Below are 17,042 nucleotides of genomic sequence, written 5' to 3'. Positions count from 1 at the left end.
CCTAACAGCATGCAACAATGAGGGGCCTGAATCACTGGGTTGGTTCTAATATGTGCAAATCTGAAATTTTACTACATATTGAGTAATTGTTTTCCACAGAAGTTTGGTAATTTCCACTTCAACCACAGTAGCTATTATTCACTCCCAACATCAACAGACATGGTACTGTCAAACTTAAAATGCTCTTTTTTTTCAGTATAATTAGAAGTAGCAATCCCATATTGTTTAATTTCTATTTTTAAAATACATTTACTAGACATTCTATTTTTTTCTATGAAAGGTCTATTCCTATGCTTTAACCTTTCTTACATATACTGTTGATCTTTTCATTTTTGTTTTGTAGAAGCTTGTTTTCAAACATTATATGGATTACAAAAAATTCTCCTATATCATCACTTGTCTTTGAATAATTTCAGTGGGGACACGGAAGATGGCATGAAGTAGATGGGAGCTGAGGCCACATGCTCCTGCACCCAACTGGGACACTTAGCTGATCTTCCAAAAACAAAGTGAAAAGTCAACAGAATCTTACCTGATATGAAGTTTGGAAGCCAAACTGTGCAAAGGATGCTTCAAAACAGGCAATAAGAAGATTGTGTCAGCTGACAGGGAAAGTCCCCAAGCACAGTGTCAGAAAGAGTGGCTGGGGCAGAGACTCTACAGGAGGAAAGCTGGGTAAATGATAGCACATTAGCAGTTCCCTCCCTTCCTAGGGGGAGAAAATCCAAGACCTGTGCCAGGACAGACTTGAACATAGGTAAAGTCATGGGGGGGTGGCAAGGGAAAAAGAATAAGCACACACACAGCTGGTGGTGCACCTAGTCTGGGGTGGCAGTTGCAGGCTGGGACAATGCCAGAGAATGGACAGGGGGGACCCTGGAGGCACCTGGAGCTAGGAGAAGTGGGCCATGACTGGCCATGACTGAGACAGACTCTGGACTTGCCAGGGTGTTGGACTGTTTGAAAAGCTGGGCAGTGGCTCAGAGTGGCAGCAGTGCCCACAGAGACTTTTTTCAAAAGGGGAACTGAGGTGCACTGGGTAGGGACAGACCTCACATGTGCTGCTTCTAGGCCAAAAAGGAAGTAGGAGTGTGGGTGCAATTTTCTCTCACTTAATGCACCTCACAGATTGATCAAAGGGGTGCAAAGCAAGGTGGTTTATGGGCACCAGCCCAGTGCAATTGAGCAGAGTAGAGAGTGTGGGCCTCAGAGTGCTCTGGGGGGACTGGGCTGGAAAATAGGCACATGTGATTATTGTAGCCAAGACTGAGCCCCCTTAGTTGCCAAACCATCCAAAAGGGAAAACAAAGCCCAAACCCCTAGAGTGTGGGTGCCAGGAAGATCTGTAAAACTGGCTAGGTGGCCTTAAGCATCTGGGAGCTTTTTTTTATTTCAAGAGTCAGACAGAAAGACTGGAGCTATGAGAAAACTAGAGACAGATCCAGAAAGAAGTCAGAAGGTGAATACTAACAGCTAGACAAATTTTACCTTGCTCTTCACCAGAATTTGTGTTTTTTAAATTCTCTTTCTATTTTTTTTAGTTTTTTGTTCATTAGTTTGTTTTTTCTCTTTCATGTTATATTTTAATTTTTCTTCTTTCATTTCACTCATATTCCAAATAACTCACTACTCTTGGTCTTCTACTTTTTATTTTTTTATTCCAATTATATATTGTTTTATCATATTATTGTTATTCCAAATAATACCCACAGAGTACCCTTCCCTGGTCTTAATCCATTTTGTCATCTTCCTGAGCTTTATTACTGTTGTTGTAAACTTTATTTTCTCTCACACTATGCTATGTTCCTATCACTTACACTCACCATTCTCTTCCATCTAACTTTGCATAAGTGCTCGTCTTTCTTAAGTCAGTTCATATTCTATTTTCCCCCTTACAAAGTATTATTTCTTTTCCACCTTTTATAAACAGTGATTAGTTGGGCAAAATACCATGGTTATTACTATATTTCTTCAATGGAATTCCTATTTGTTCACCATTTGTTTGTACTTTAAATCCCATAGAATACTCTCCCCGTCTTACTCTAGTTCACCTCACCCTGCCCCTGATCAACTGAGTGAAGAATTTTATTTCATTCCCCCCCCCCTCAACCTGGGATTTACTCCTTCCTCTTATTAGTTTGCTTCCCCCACCCTCTCAAAATCATTTTCCTTTACAGTAGACATCTTGCATTTACTTTTTGCTCTCATAACACTTACAGTATACTTCATTCAGCTGTTGTTGCTATCAACCCTGCTGTGGGTTTTGTTTTGTTTTGTTTTTTGCAATTTTGACCTTATTGGCCTAATATACCCTTTCAATTTGACTTCAACCTCATATTATTCTCTTCTCTTTTCTTACCTCATTGTTCCCATTATGTTTTCTGTTTTAATTACCTTTTAAATTTTGTTCTCTCCCTTTCTTTGCTTCAGCGCTATCCCAATTTTTATCAATCTTCCTCCCTCTTACCACTCAATAATATTTTCCCCTCTTTCAGTCATATCATATTTCCTTTGTCATAGCTTATAATAACCATAATCTCTCTTCAGCTTTATTAATCTTTGCTCAATTATGATTGGGATTACTGATGTGGTAGGGAGGTACTTTTTGTTGGTGGTGTAGGTTTGGTTGTCTGGTAATAATGCAACACCTGTATAACAGCATACAAGACAAGGTGGGAGTTGCAACTACTGCTAAGACCACTAGAGGAGAGAACCCACCAAAAAAGAAGCAACCAACAAGTAAAACTCAAGTACAACATGAGAGCCCACATGAATGGAAGAAAGGGCAACCCTAGAGCATCCAGACAAGGAGATCAAAGAGACCCAAAGAAGACCCACAACCCATGGAGTCCCACAGAATTTCTAACACAGAAGTCCACCCCATGAAGATAAGTAGGCAAAGCAGAGCATCCTGAGATGCAAAAACAAACAAAAGGAGTCACCTAAAGTAGGGGGACAAAGAAAGAACACTCAGTCGAAAGGAATGGGAAGAATCCTCAGTAACAGAGTTAAAGGAAATTGAGACAAGCAGTCTATCAGACATAAAATTCAAAAAAGTGGTTATAAGGATGCTCAAGAAACTCAGTGACAACTACAAGGAACTGAATGGGAACTACAACTGCATGAAGAAGGAAATAGAAGCTTTGAACAAGAATTAGGAAGAAATGAATAATACAATATATGAACTAAAAAATACACTAAAAGAAATTATAAGCAGGCTGAATGAAGCAGAGGATCAAATTAGTGAGCTAGAAGACAAGGTAGAAAGAAATTCCCAGGTGGAGCACCACCATGAAAAAACACTCAAAAAGTATGAAGATAGATTAAGGGAATGTCAGGACAACATGAAATTTAACAACATTCATGTCACTGGAATATGAGTAGGAGAAGAAAAGGAGCAAGAGACAGAAAACCTGTTTGAAAAAATAATGACAGAAAAATTCCCTAACTTGGAGAGGGGAAAAGTCATGTAAGTTCAGGAAGCACTGAAGATCCCAATCAAGATGAACCCAAAAAGACCTACTCCAAGGTACACCATAATTAAAAGGCCAAATTTTAAGACAATGAGAGAATTTTAAAATCAGCAAGAGAGAAAGAGGATGTAACATACAAGGGAGCTCCAATAAGGCTAGCAGCTGGTTTCTCAATAGAAACACTACAAGCCAGAAAGGAATGGCAAGACACATTCCAAGTAATGAAAAGCAAAGACCTGCAGCCAAGACTAATCTATCCATCAAGCATCTCAATTAAAACAGATGGTGAAATAAAGAGTTTCCCAGAGAAAAGATGGTTAAAAGAACACACATCCACTAAACTGGCATTACAAGATATGCTAAAGGGACTTCTTTAAGAAAATAAAGAAAAAGAGGGCGAGAAATTGCAAAACAGGTACAAAGGGGAAAAAGAATAAGTACCTATCAATAATAACCTTAAATGTTATTGGATTAAATACTCCAATCAAAAGACATAGGGTAGCTGAATGGATAAGAAAATATGCCGTGCACATATGCTGCCTACAAGAAACCCACATCAGAAAAAAAGACCTACACAGACTAAAAGTGAAGGGTTGGAAAAAATATTCCAAGCAAACAGACAGTTGAAATAAAAAGCCATGATAGCAATAATTAGACAAAATAGATTTCAAAACAAAGGCCATAAAAAGAGATGAAGACCATTTCATAATTCAAAAGGGAAGAATCAATCAGGAAGCTATAAACAGTGTAAACAAATATGCATCCTACATAGCAGCACCCAAATATATAACAAAAATCCTGGAGGACTTCAAGAAAAATACTGACAGCAACACAATTATAGTAGGGGACTTTAACACCTTACTGTCAAAAATATATAGATCTTTCAAACAAAATATCAACAAACATATTGTGGCACTGAAAGAATGGGCTTAACTAATATATAGAGAACTTTTCACCCCAGAGAAGCAATATATACATTATTTTCAAATGCACATGGAACATTTTCTAAGATAGATCACATGATAGGACACAAAACAAGCCTCAACAAATTCAAGAAAATTGAAATCATATGGAGTATTTTCTCAGACCACAAGGGTTGAAACCAGAAGCCAACCTCAAGGGAAAAACTAAAAAATAGTCAACAACATGGAGACTGAATAATGTGTTATTTAACAATGAATGGTAAATAATGAGATCAAGGAAGAAATCAAAACTTCCCAGAATAAATGAAAAGGAATACACAACAGTCCAAAACCTATGGGACACAGCAAAGGCAGTCCTGAGAGGGAAGTTCATAGTGACACAGGCCCACCCACAAAAGATAGAAATATTTCAAATAAACAACCAAACCAGACATCTACAAGAACTGGAGGAACAACAACAAACAGCAAACACAGAGCGAGTAGAAGGAAGGAAGTAATCAAGAGCAGAGCAGAATTAAATAACATAGACAGTAAAAGAACAATCCAAACAATAAATCTAGGAGATGGTTCTTTGAAAAGATAAATAAAATGGACAACCATTTAACCAGACTCATCAAGAAAAAAAGAGAGACTGATAGAAATAAATAAAATCAAAACAAAACAGGTGAAATTATATCTGATACCAGAGAAATACAAAAGTTCATAAGAAATTACTATGAACAACTATATGCCAAGAAATTTGAAAAACTGGGTGAAATGTACAAATTTCAAGAAACACATAATCTCCCAAAACCAAATCAAGAAGAAGGAGAAACCTGAATAGACTGATAACAGCAAGTGAAATTGAAGCAATAATCAAAAAACCCCCAGCACACAAAAGCCCTCAATCAGATGGAATCACAGGAGAATAATACCAAACAACTAGATGAGAGCTGACACCTATCTTTCTGAAACTATTTCAAAATATACAGGAAGGCCGAAGACTCCGAAACTCTTTTTATGAGGCCTGTATTATCCAAATTTCAAAACATAACAAAGAAAGAAAATTACAGGCCAGCCTTGGTTGGTGTTGCTCAGTGGATTGAATGATGGCCTGCAAACCAAAAATTTGCCTATATGATTCTCAGGACAAATGCCTGGGTTGTAAGCCAGGTTTCCAGTAGGGGGTGCATGAGAGTCAACCACATATTGATGTTTCTCTCCTTTCTTTCTCCCTCTCTTCCCCTTTCCCTGAAAATAAATAAAACCTTTAAAGAAAAAAGAACACTACAGGCCAATATTGCTTATGAACATAGATGCTAAAATCCTCAATAAAATATTGTCAAACCGAGCCCTGGCTGGCGTAGCTCAGTGGATTGAGCATGGGCTGTGAACCAAAGTGTCACAGGTTTGATTCCCAGTCAGGGTACATGCCTGGGTTGCAGACCATGACCCCTAGCAACCACACATTGATGTTTCCCTCTCTCTCTACCTCCCTCCCTTCCCTCTCTAAAAATAAATAAAAATATTTTAAAAAATATTGTCAAACTGCATCCAGTAATACATTAAAAATATCATGCACATGATCAAGTGGGATTCTTCCCAGGGATGTGTGGATGGCACAATAGTTGCAAATCAGGGACTTCAGGCCAAGATGGAGGCATAGGTAGACACACTGTGCCTCCTCACACAACCAAAAGAAGGACAACAATAAATTTAAAAACAACAACAAACCCCCCCAAACTGACAGAAAATTGAACTGTATAGATCTGACAACCTAGGAGTTAAAGAAGAAACATTCATCCAGACCAGTAGAAGGGGAAGAGATGGGCAGCTGGGCAGAGGACTTATAGCAAGGCAGCAACTGGAGGACTGGAGTGGGCAAGGCACCTCATTGGTCCACCAGTGAGGTGTTAGATTGAAGAATAGGCAGTCCCACTCTCGCATGAAGATAAACTGTGAGGAACAACTGGAGAGTGAGACAGACCTCTCAACCCAGGGTTCCAGTATGGGGAAATAAAGTCTCAAACCTCTGATTGAAAATGCCTGTAGGGGTTGAGGCAGCAGAGGGAGAAACTCCCAGCCTCACAGGAGAGTTCATTGGAGAGACCAACAGGGTCCTAGAATGTACACAAGCACACCCACCCAGGAATAAGCACCAGAAGGGTCCAATTTGATTATGGGTAGTGGGGGGAGTGACTGAAAACTGGCAGAGAGCAGAACAAGTGGCAATGTTCCCTTTTGGACCCCTCGCCTACATATAGTGTCACAATGCAGTGAGGTGGGTTGCCCTGCCCTGGTGAACACTTACTACATATCAGACACACTGATACCAAAAAAAAATAAATAAATAAAAATGGCTCAAATGAGAGAACAGATCAAATCTCTAGAAAAAAATAAAACTAAATGACAAAGAGATAGCCAACCTATCAGGTGAACAGTTCAGAACACTGGTAATTAATGATGCTCACAGAATTGGTTGAATATGGTCATGAATTATATGAAAAAATGAAGGCTATGCTAAGTGAAATAAAGGAAAATGTACAGGGAACCAACAGTGATGGGAAGGAAGCTGGGATCAAATCAATGGTGTGGATCAGAAGCAAGAAATAAACAGTCAACCAGAACAGAATGAAGAAATAAGAATCAAAAACTGAGGAGAGACTTAGGAACCTCCAGGACATCTTTAAATGTCCCAACATCTGAATCATCGGGGTGTCAGAAGGAGAAGAGAAAGAGCAAGAAATTGAAAACTTATTTGAAAACATAATGATGAAGAACTTCCCCAATCTGGGAAAGGAAATAGACTTCCAGGAAGTCCAGGAAGCTCAGTGAGTCCCAAAGAAGTTTGACCCAAGGAGGAACACACAAAGGCACATCATCATTACATTACCCAAGATGAAAGATAAGGAGAGAATCTTAAAAGCAGCAAGAGAAAAGGAGACAGTTGCCTACAAAGGTGTGACCATTAGACTGTCAGTTGATTTCTCAAAAGAAATTTTGCATGCAAGAAGGAGCCAGAAAGAAGTATTCCAAGTCATGAAAGGCAAGGACCTATATTCAAGATTACTCTCTCCAGCAAAGCTTTCATTTAGAATGGAAGGGCAGATAAAGTGCTCCCTGATAAGGTCAAGTTAAAGGAGTTCATTATCACCAAATCCTTATTATATGAAATATTAAAGAGACTTATCTAAGAAAAAGATAAAAATACAAACAGTAAAATGACAAAAAACACTCACAGTTATTAACAACCACACCTAAAACAAAAACAAACTAAGCAAACAGGAACAGAATCACAGAAATGAAGATCACATGGAGCGTTATCAGTGGGGGAGTGAAAGTGGGAGAGAGGGGGAAAAGGTGCAGGTGATAAGTAGTATAAATTGTAGGTAGAAAATAGACAGGGGGAGGTAAAGAATAGTGTAGGAAATGTAGAAACCATAGAACTTATATGTATGACCCATAGACATGAACTAATGAAGAAGAATGTTGGTGGGAAGGGGTGTGCAGGGCAGAGGGGAATAAAGAGGGAAAATAGGACAACTGTAATAGCATAATCAATAAAGTATATTAAAATATTTGCAAATCAATAAACAATACATAACATAAACAAAAGACAAAAATCACATGATCATTTCAATTGATGTGGAAAAAGCATTTGAAAAGTTACAGCACCCATTTATAATAAAAACATTCAGCAAAGGGAAACAGAGGGAGCATACCTTAACATAATAAAAGCCATATATGAAAAACCTACAGCCAGCATCATACTCAAAGGAAAAACCTAAAACTTCCCTGTTAAGACCAGGAACAAGACAAGGGTGTCCACTTTCACCACTTCTATTAAACATAGTATTGGAAGTTCTATCTACAGTAATCAGAGAAGAAAAAGAAATACAAGGCATCCAAATTGGAAAGGAAGAAGTAATTCTGTTATTGTTTGCAGATGACATGATAGTGTATATAGAAAACTGTCTAGATTCCACCAAAAAACTACCTGACCTAATAAGTGAATTTGGCAAAATGCCAGGATACAGAGTCAATATTCAGAAATCAAAGGCATTTTTGTTCACCACCAACAAAATATCACAATCAGAAAATCAGGGAAAAAAAGTTCCATTTTCTGTAGCAGGAAGAGAAATAAAGTATCTAGGAAAAACCTAACCAAAGAGGTAAAAGATCTGTACTAAAAAAACCTACACAACACTGAAGAAAGAAATTAAGGGAGACAGAAATAAATGGAAGCATTATACCATGTCCATGGATTGGAAGAATTAACATCATCAAAATGTCCATACTACCCAAAGCAATTTATAGAATCAACACAATCCCTATTAAAACACCAATGACATATTTCACAGATACAGAACAAACATTTCAAAAATGATATGGAACCATAAATGAACCTGAATAGCCACAGCAATTCTGAGCAAGAAGAACAAGGAGGGATCACCATTCCTGATATCAAGCTTTATTAAAAGATCACTTTAGTCAAAGCAGTCTGGTACTGGCATAAGAACAGACACATAGACCAATGGAATAGAGATCCCAGAAATATTCCTTAGTCTCTATGGTCAATTAATATTTGACAAAGAGGTAGAAGCATAAAATTGAGTAAAAATAGCCTCTTTAGTAAGTGGTGTTTGGAGAACTGGAAAGCTACCTTCAAAAAAATGAAATTCAACCACTGACTTAAGCTGTACACAAGAAGAGACTCAAGATGGATAAAAGACTTAAGTTTAAGTCATGACACCATTGAAGTCCTAGGAGAACATAGACAGGAAAATTTCAGATATTCCATGCTGCAATATTTTCACCAATACATCCACTAGGCAAGGGATGTAAAAAAGAGAATGAACAGGGGACTACACGATATTCAAAATCTTCTGCACAACCAAAGAAAACATCACGAAAATGGAAAGAGAACCAATCATGTTGGAAAATATATTTTCCAATGATACCTGGAGCAAGGGTTTGATCTCCAAAACATATAAAGAACTTACATAACTCTACAAAAGGAAGAGAAGCAATCTAATTAAAAAGGGGGCAAAGGACCTGAATCGACACTTCTCCAAGGAGGACATACAGGGGGCCCATGGAAAAAGTGCTCAACATCATTAGCCATTAGCCATGCAAATTAAAACCACAATGAGATACCACTTCACACTGTTCAGAATGGCCATCATTAAGAAGCCAACAAATAACTAATGCTGGCAAGGTTGTGGAGAAGGGGGAACCCTAGTTCTGTTGGTGGGAATGAAAACTGGTGCAGCCACTGTGGAAAACAGTATGGAATTTCCTCAACAAAATAAAAATGGAACCGCCTTTAGATCTAGTGATTCCATTGCTGGTTCTATACCCTAAGAATCTTGAATCACCAGTTCAAAGGAACTTATGCACTCTAATGTTCATGGCAGTGTTATTTACAATAGCCAAGTGCTGAAAACAGCCCAAGTGCCCATCAGTAAATGAGTGCACGGATCAAAAAACCGTGGTACATTTACAAAAGGGAATACTACACAGCAGAAAGAAAGAGGGAGCTCCTGTCCTTTGCAACAGCATGGATGGAACTGGAGAGCATTATGCTAAGTGAAATAAGCCAGGTGGTGAGGAACAAATACGATATCATAGTGATCAGAGAGGAGAGGGTAGGAGGGTAATGGGGGAAAGGAAAGGAAGGGGCAAGCAAAGGAACATAGAGGGCTCAGTAGGGGACTGTATTGAGGACTCATCAATAGAGGGCTGAGGGGCATGGCCAACAGGTTGGGACTGACTGTGGGAGTGTTGGGAATGAAGTATGAGTGAGCAATGGAGAAAAAGACAGGACAACTGCAACTGAACAGCAATAAATAAAAAAATAATTTTCATTGGTGTTTATTTTCTTATCTTGTTTTATTGCATTGGCTAGTGTTGAATATTGCAATGCAAAGCTAAAACATCTTTGTAATATTGACTAGAGATGAGGAAAAATACTTACCTAGGCTTTTAATAGATGTTCATTGTCACATTAAAGTTAACTTTGATGAGTTTATATTGTGAATAAATATCCTATTTTCTCAGTTTTTTCTTAATTGAATGATGTGGCCATAGGATATTTCTTCTAATATTTTTAAATGTTGAATTATATTTTCTATTTTAAAGTTCTTGCAATACAGAGAAATACCCTATGTGGTCATGATAAATTTTATATAATTTGATTTTTAAAAAATTTAGTATGTCTTCCTTCATATCTGTTTCAGAGATGGCTAAGTTTCCACTAAAAGTGTGCTCACCTTTCTTTTATGTGGAATTTTCTCTGGGAAGTGCCATTCTAGCCCCCTTGTACCTACTTAGAGTTCTGGGACTAGTTTTTTTTTTAAAGATTTTTAGATTATTTTTAGAAAGAGGGGAAGGGATGGAGAAAGAGAGGGAGAGGCACATCAACCTGTGATTCCCTCTCATGTGACCCACCCTCCCCCCCACACTTGGGGACTGGACCCACAACCTACACATATGCCCTGAATGGGAATCAAATCAGCAATCCTTTGGTTTGCAGGCTGGAACTCAATCCACTGAGCCACACAAGCCAGGGCTGGAATTAGTTGTTGTTAGTGGAATTTAAGCAGTATAATAAGTCACCTATCAGTCACCAGTTAAAGGATTTTTTTCACTTTATCTTTTTTCTTCTAGCATGTAGGTCAGAAGTAGGAAAATATGGCCTATGCAATAAATCTGGTCCTTGGTTAATTTTTATCATTTGTGAATTAAGGATATCTTTTATATTTTTAAGACTTTAAAAAAGGAATATGTAGCAGATGCCATAGGTCAGCTGCAAAGCCTGAAATATTTAGTATTTGACCCTTTAAGAAAAATATTTAGTCTATATGAAGAAGACTCATAAGCTCCTGGGGACGTTAGAGCTCTGAGGTGGAGGACATCCTCCTGACCAGAATGCTTGCCTTAGCTGGAAGAAACTTACTTTGCTAAGTCATTGACCTTTTGAAGTTTATTAGCAGTGAGCATTATCTAAATAATAAAATTGTTATTGTTAATAGAGCTAATTTATTCTTTTTTGTATTGATCAACCATGGCAGAGATTTGTCTGTTTTATTAATATTTTAAGAAACATCTGTGCTTGATATTGTCCTCTATCATTTGTTTGCTTTCTATTTCATTAATTAAAACTGCTTTCAATATTTATCTCCTCTTATTTGGGTTTAATCTTTTGTCTTTTTTTTAAGTCTTGAATTGCTTGCACAGATCATAATTCACAATATTTATATGTTTACACACATATACTATACATACACACAAATATACACACACACATATACATACATATACATGAGTGCATATGTATATGTATATATATATGTATAAGGGAGGGAGAAATAGAAAGAGAAACTTTGAAGTGAGAGAAGCATTTATTGGTTGCATTCTCAAAAGTGCCCTGAGGATTGAATCTGTACCCTCAGTATATGCCCTGTTTAGAAATCAAACCTGTGACCTTTGGGTCTATAGGATGACATTCCAACTAACTAAGCCACCCTGGCTCAGGCTATTTGTTATATTTTAATATATGTATTCAGGCCTATAATTCACCTTTAAATATTTAGTTGTACTTTATAGGTAGTTCTAATTATTTAGTAATAGTCATGATTTTAACTCATGTGTTTGTTATTTTTCTAAATGTATGAGCTTTGGAGGCCCAATTTTGTTATAGCTTTTTAGTTATAGTATACTGTGTTATGAGAAAAAAAATAGTGTTTTTATTGAGGTTTGTTTTGTGGCCTAAGTCCTAGTCAGCTTTATAAATGTTTCATGGTTGCTTCCAAAGCATAAATGTGAAGACATATTTATTAAGGGCTTTTTCTCTGACCCAGGGATCTGTCAGTCAGTATCAATACAATAATAACAGGCAAAATCATTAGAGTAAAATCTGAGACTTTTCATAGGCTGACTCATTTGTCATTCCCTCTAAATAAATTCATTAATAAATTATGTTTTTATTAACATGAATTAGCATTTTTCATTTTGAAATGTGATCTGAAGGCATCAAACTTTAAAATGAAGTGTATTGACTGACTTACAGTTGAAATTGAGAAACAGTATTAAATTTACTTTGGGTTTATTAACAACTGGGTGTAGATAGATAAGCACTTGAGCTGGTGGAGTGGGCAGCAATGACTCAGTAATATTCAAACACTCTGGGCTAATGCAGTGATATAAATTATCCCGTCCCTTTTCTTTCTTGCTGTAGTCATCCAAGGTACAGTAGATAATTCTACGTTCATTTAGTGACTTAAAAGAAGAGATTTATTTCACCCTTGTACACATTGATCTCCCCAGTGAACTGCTGAATTTTCTTTCTATTCATTCCAGAATATCTTCTATAACTCTATTCTAAATACATTTGCTTTTGTATTATTTAAGATAAAAACAAGTAATTTATTGTAGGCCTATTAAAAACTGCTTTTTAAAAATTGATGTTTATGGGAAAGAAAATAACTATAAAAGTGAAAGATTTGGAGATAAGACACTGTATTCACTGTGACATACAGTCTTTCTTGTATCATTTTCTTGTTTTGTTTTTAGTTTTTTTAAATAAACATTTAACCCAGATCATAAGAATAAAATTAGTATAATTAATAAGTAAGTATATTTTTAGATGTTAGTGAGCCTATGAATAGGACTGAAACCAAATTAATAACATATTCATATAGTGTTTACTATTTGCCAGGTCTTCCAGACACTGATGAAGAAATTAAGGCACAGAAGAGTCAGGCAAATTGTTCAGGTCACAGAGCAAGTAAATGGACAAAGTTCTGACCTGAGGCCTCATATTCTCATCCTCCTCACTATGTCACCTCTCCCCCATTTCCTTCTATTCCCACATAAGAAACAAACAAAAAATACAATCTGCTTCTATCTTTCTGTCACCCTACATTAAATAATTATCATATACCTCAATCTACTTCCCTTTCTTCAAAAAAGCTGTGTATTTTCTTCAATTACAAAGTATTATAACTGAACACAAAACTATGCAGGGTATATTAATGCAAGACTTTAATAAAGATGAAGGATATGGCACAGCAGGGGAAAGATAACACAGGAAATATCAGAGGGAGTGAAACTCTCAGGCACAGCTCACACAGCTTTTCCTTTACACAAGAAAGGGCTTTCAGATTATAAACCACAAAAGAGAGTAATAATGCTTTGTCCCAGGGGAGCCAACACATGAATTTATCATGGGGTCATGGTATCATTTACAACACACTTGTCATGCACCTGAAGCCGCTGGTCATGTAACTAAAACCAGACTGCATAAATGGTTAAACCAGGTACAAAATAATAATATATCCTGATGCAGACACCAGCCTGCAGTGTCCAGGTCATTATGGATGAAATGAGACATTCACACAGACTACTGAGTCCAGTGAAGGAAAAGGGAGAACATGGCTTTTCTCTTAAGGGGAGCAAAAGCCTCAGCCTCCACCATGACAGGCCTTTATTGAGTTTCTCTGCCCATTACATGATGGTCCTCATTTACTATGCACACATTTGCTTTAGATGGTTACCTTCTACAGAAAACAAAAGAGCCAATACTGCTAATCACATCACAGAAGAGAGATATTTGCAAATGAAAAGGCAAAAGTGGTTGAACCAGTTACACTCATCCTTGGAAGGTTTAGCATGGATCTTAGAAGTTACTTTGCAGTAAATGTCCTCAGTTCAGGGTGAGGGAGCTTTTAGCAAAAAGCAAGACTCATAGCGGTCTAGGCACATTGCAGGCCTGATTCCCCATGGGAGAACCTATCCATGGGTGTGGGTCCTGTGCATCTCTGAGTGAGAGCTTGGCCCATACCATGCAGAATGGCCTCCTACAATATCCTTTTAAAGATATATGAAAATGCTGGAGATTTGTAACTGATATGTGTTCAAATTCACTAATCTCTTTAACAATGCCTAATTTACTGTTAATCTCATCAGTGTATTTTTCATTTCAGATGTGTTTTTTCTTTTCTAAAAGTTTGAGTTGGGTATTTAAAAATATTTTTCATGTCTCAACTTAGCACATTCAAATTTCTTCTAGCTTCTTGAACAGAGGGAATAAAATAACTATTATGATATCCTTGTCTGAAAATTTTGTCATTTGTATAATTTTTGGCTCTATTTTATTTGATTTATTTTTCCCCATTTATTTATGGGTCATATCGTCTATATTTTTTAAAATGTGTTTTTTATTATACTATTACAGCCCCCATTTTCCCCTCTTCATTCCCCTCTGCCCTGCATACCTCTTCCCACCCACATTGCCCCCCTTTAGATGATGTCTGTGGATCATATATATAATTTTTTTTGACTTCTCCATTTCCCATAATCTTCTTATCCTCTCCCTGTCTATTTTGTACCTACAATTTATGCTTCTTATTTCCTGTACCTTCTCTCCCTTTCTCCCCCCTCACCCCTCCTCCACTGATAACCCTTCATATATTACCAATTATGTGATTTTTTTTTCCTGTTCTAGTTGTTTTCTTAGTTGATTTTTGTTTTTGTTTTTGTTTTTTAGGTTTGGTTGTTGATAGTTGTGAATTTGTTGTCATTTTACTGCTCATATTTTTTATCTTCTTTTTATTAAATAAGTCCCTTTAACATTTCATATGATAAGGGCTGGGTCATGATGAACTACTTTGACTTGACCTTATCAGGGAAGCACTTTATCTGCCCTTCCATTCTAAATGAAAGCTTTGCTGGAGAGAGTAATCTTGGATGTAGGTGCTTGCCTTTCATGACTTGAAGTACTTCATTCCAACTCCTTCTTGCCTGCAAGGTTTCTTTTGAGAAATTAACTGACAGTTTTATGGTCACTCCTTTGTAGGCAACTGTCTCCTTTCCTCTTGCTGCTTTTAAGATTCTCTCCTTCTCTTTCATCTTGGGTAATGTAATAATGATGTGCCTTTTTGTGTTTCTTCTTGGGTTCAACTTCTTTGGGACTCACTGAGCTTCCAGGACTTCCTGAAACTCTATTTCCTTTCCCAGATTGGGGAAGTTCTTCATCATTATGTTTTCAAATAAGTTTTCAATTTCTTGCTCTTCCTCTTCTCTTTCTGACACCCCTATGGTTCAGATGTTGGAATGTTTAAAGACATCCTGGAGGTTCCTAAGTCTCTCCTCATTTTTTGATTCTTATTTCTTCATTCTGTTCTGGTTGACTGTTTATTTCTTGCTTCTGATCCACACCATTGATTTGATCCCAGTTTCCTTCCCATCACTGTTGGTTCCCTGTACATTTTCCTTTATTTCACTTTTCATAGCCTTCACTTTTTCCTCTATTTTATGATCATACTTAACCATTTTTGTGAGTATCTTGATTACTAGTGTTTTCAAGTGTGAAAGTCTGATAGGTTGGCTATTTCTTTGTCTCTTAGTTGTATTTTTTCAGGAGATTTGATCTGTTCTTTCATTTGGGCCATATATTTTTTTTTTGCCTTGGCAAGCCTGTTACATATTAAGAGGCTGAGCCTTAAGTATTCACCAGGGTGGGGCAACCCCCTTGCTACGTTGTAGTGCTGCAAGTTGGGGAGGAGTCTGAGAGGGAACAATGGCACTTGCTCAGCTCTCTGTTGGCTTTTAGTCACTTCCACTGCTACCCACAAGCAAATTGGGCCCTTCTGGTTCTGATTCCCATGTGGGGGTGTTTGTGTATGTTCTAGGACCCTGTTGGTTTCTCCAGTGAACTTTCCGGTGAGGATGGGAGTTTCTCCTGCTGCCTCAGCCCTCACAGATTTTATCAGTCAGAGGTTTTGAGGCTTTATTTCTCTGCACTAGAACCCTGGGTTGCAGGGTCTTCCTTGCTCTCCAGTTGTTCCTCCTGGTTTATCTGCATGGAAATGTAGACCACCCACTCTATCAGCCTCTGCCTTGCCCACCACGGTCCTCCATGCGCCACCTTGCTGCAAGTCCCTTCCACTCTAGCTGCTTGTCTTCGCCCCTCCTACCGATTTTGATGAATATTTCTTCTTTAAATCCTTGGCTGTCAGACTTCCATACAGTTCAATTTTCTGTCAGTTTTTTTTTTTTTAATTTGTTGTTGTCTTTCTTTTAGTTGTGTGAGGGAGCATAGTGTGTCTACCTATGCTTCCATCTTGGCTGGAAGTTTTCTATACTTTTTATGGCTAATGATTTTTTATTTAATGTCAGAAAAAAGTTTGATCTTCTGAGTCTTCTTATAACATTTGTTAAGTGACACCAGACTAGCATTGAGTCCCAGGTTAACTTTTCCCCACTGCTGAGGCAAGATCCTTTTTAATACTGTAATGAATATCCAGTGGATTCCGAAGTTCCCTACTGTAACTGTTGGATATTGGCACTGTTAGTAGCACTAGCGTATTTCCTGGCACCATTCCTTTTTTGTGTGTTTCTTCAAGTTTAGGTAGTTACCTCATACACAAATGCTGATCAGCTTTAGACCCAGCACTTGAGGAAGAGCCTCTGGTGATCTCTTACGTCCTCTCTGTGTGTAGCTCTTGTATCTTGTACATAGCTCTGTAAATAATAACCATTTTGACTTTCCAGAACTCCTAGCTCTAATGACTTCAATTCAAGAAGACTAGCTCAGGGTTCTTCCTGGGTACCCCCTCACTGCCATCACCTAGAAACTATCTCCAAAGATAGCTGGAGCAATTGT

The sequence above is a fragment of the Phyllostomus discolor genome, chromosome 7, assembly GCF_004126475.2.
Source record: "Phyllostomus discolor isolate MPI-MPIP mPhyDis1 chromosome 7, mPhyDis1.pri.v3, whole genome shotgun sequence".
Classification (NCBI taxonomy): Eukaryota; Metazoa; Chordata; class Mammalia; order Chiroptera; family Phyllostomidae; genus Phyllostomus; species Phyllostomus discolor.
Note: the sequence above shows the minus strand (reverse complement) of the source record.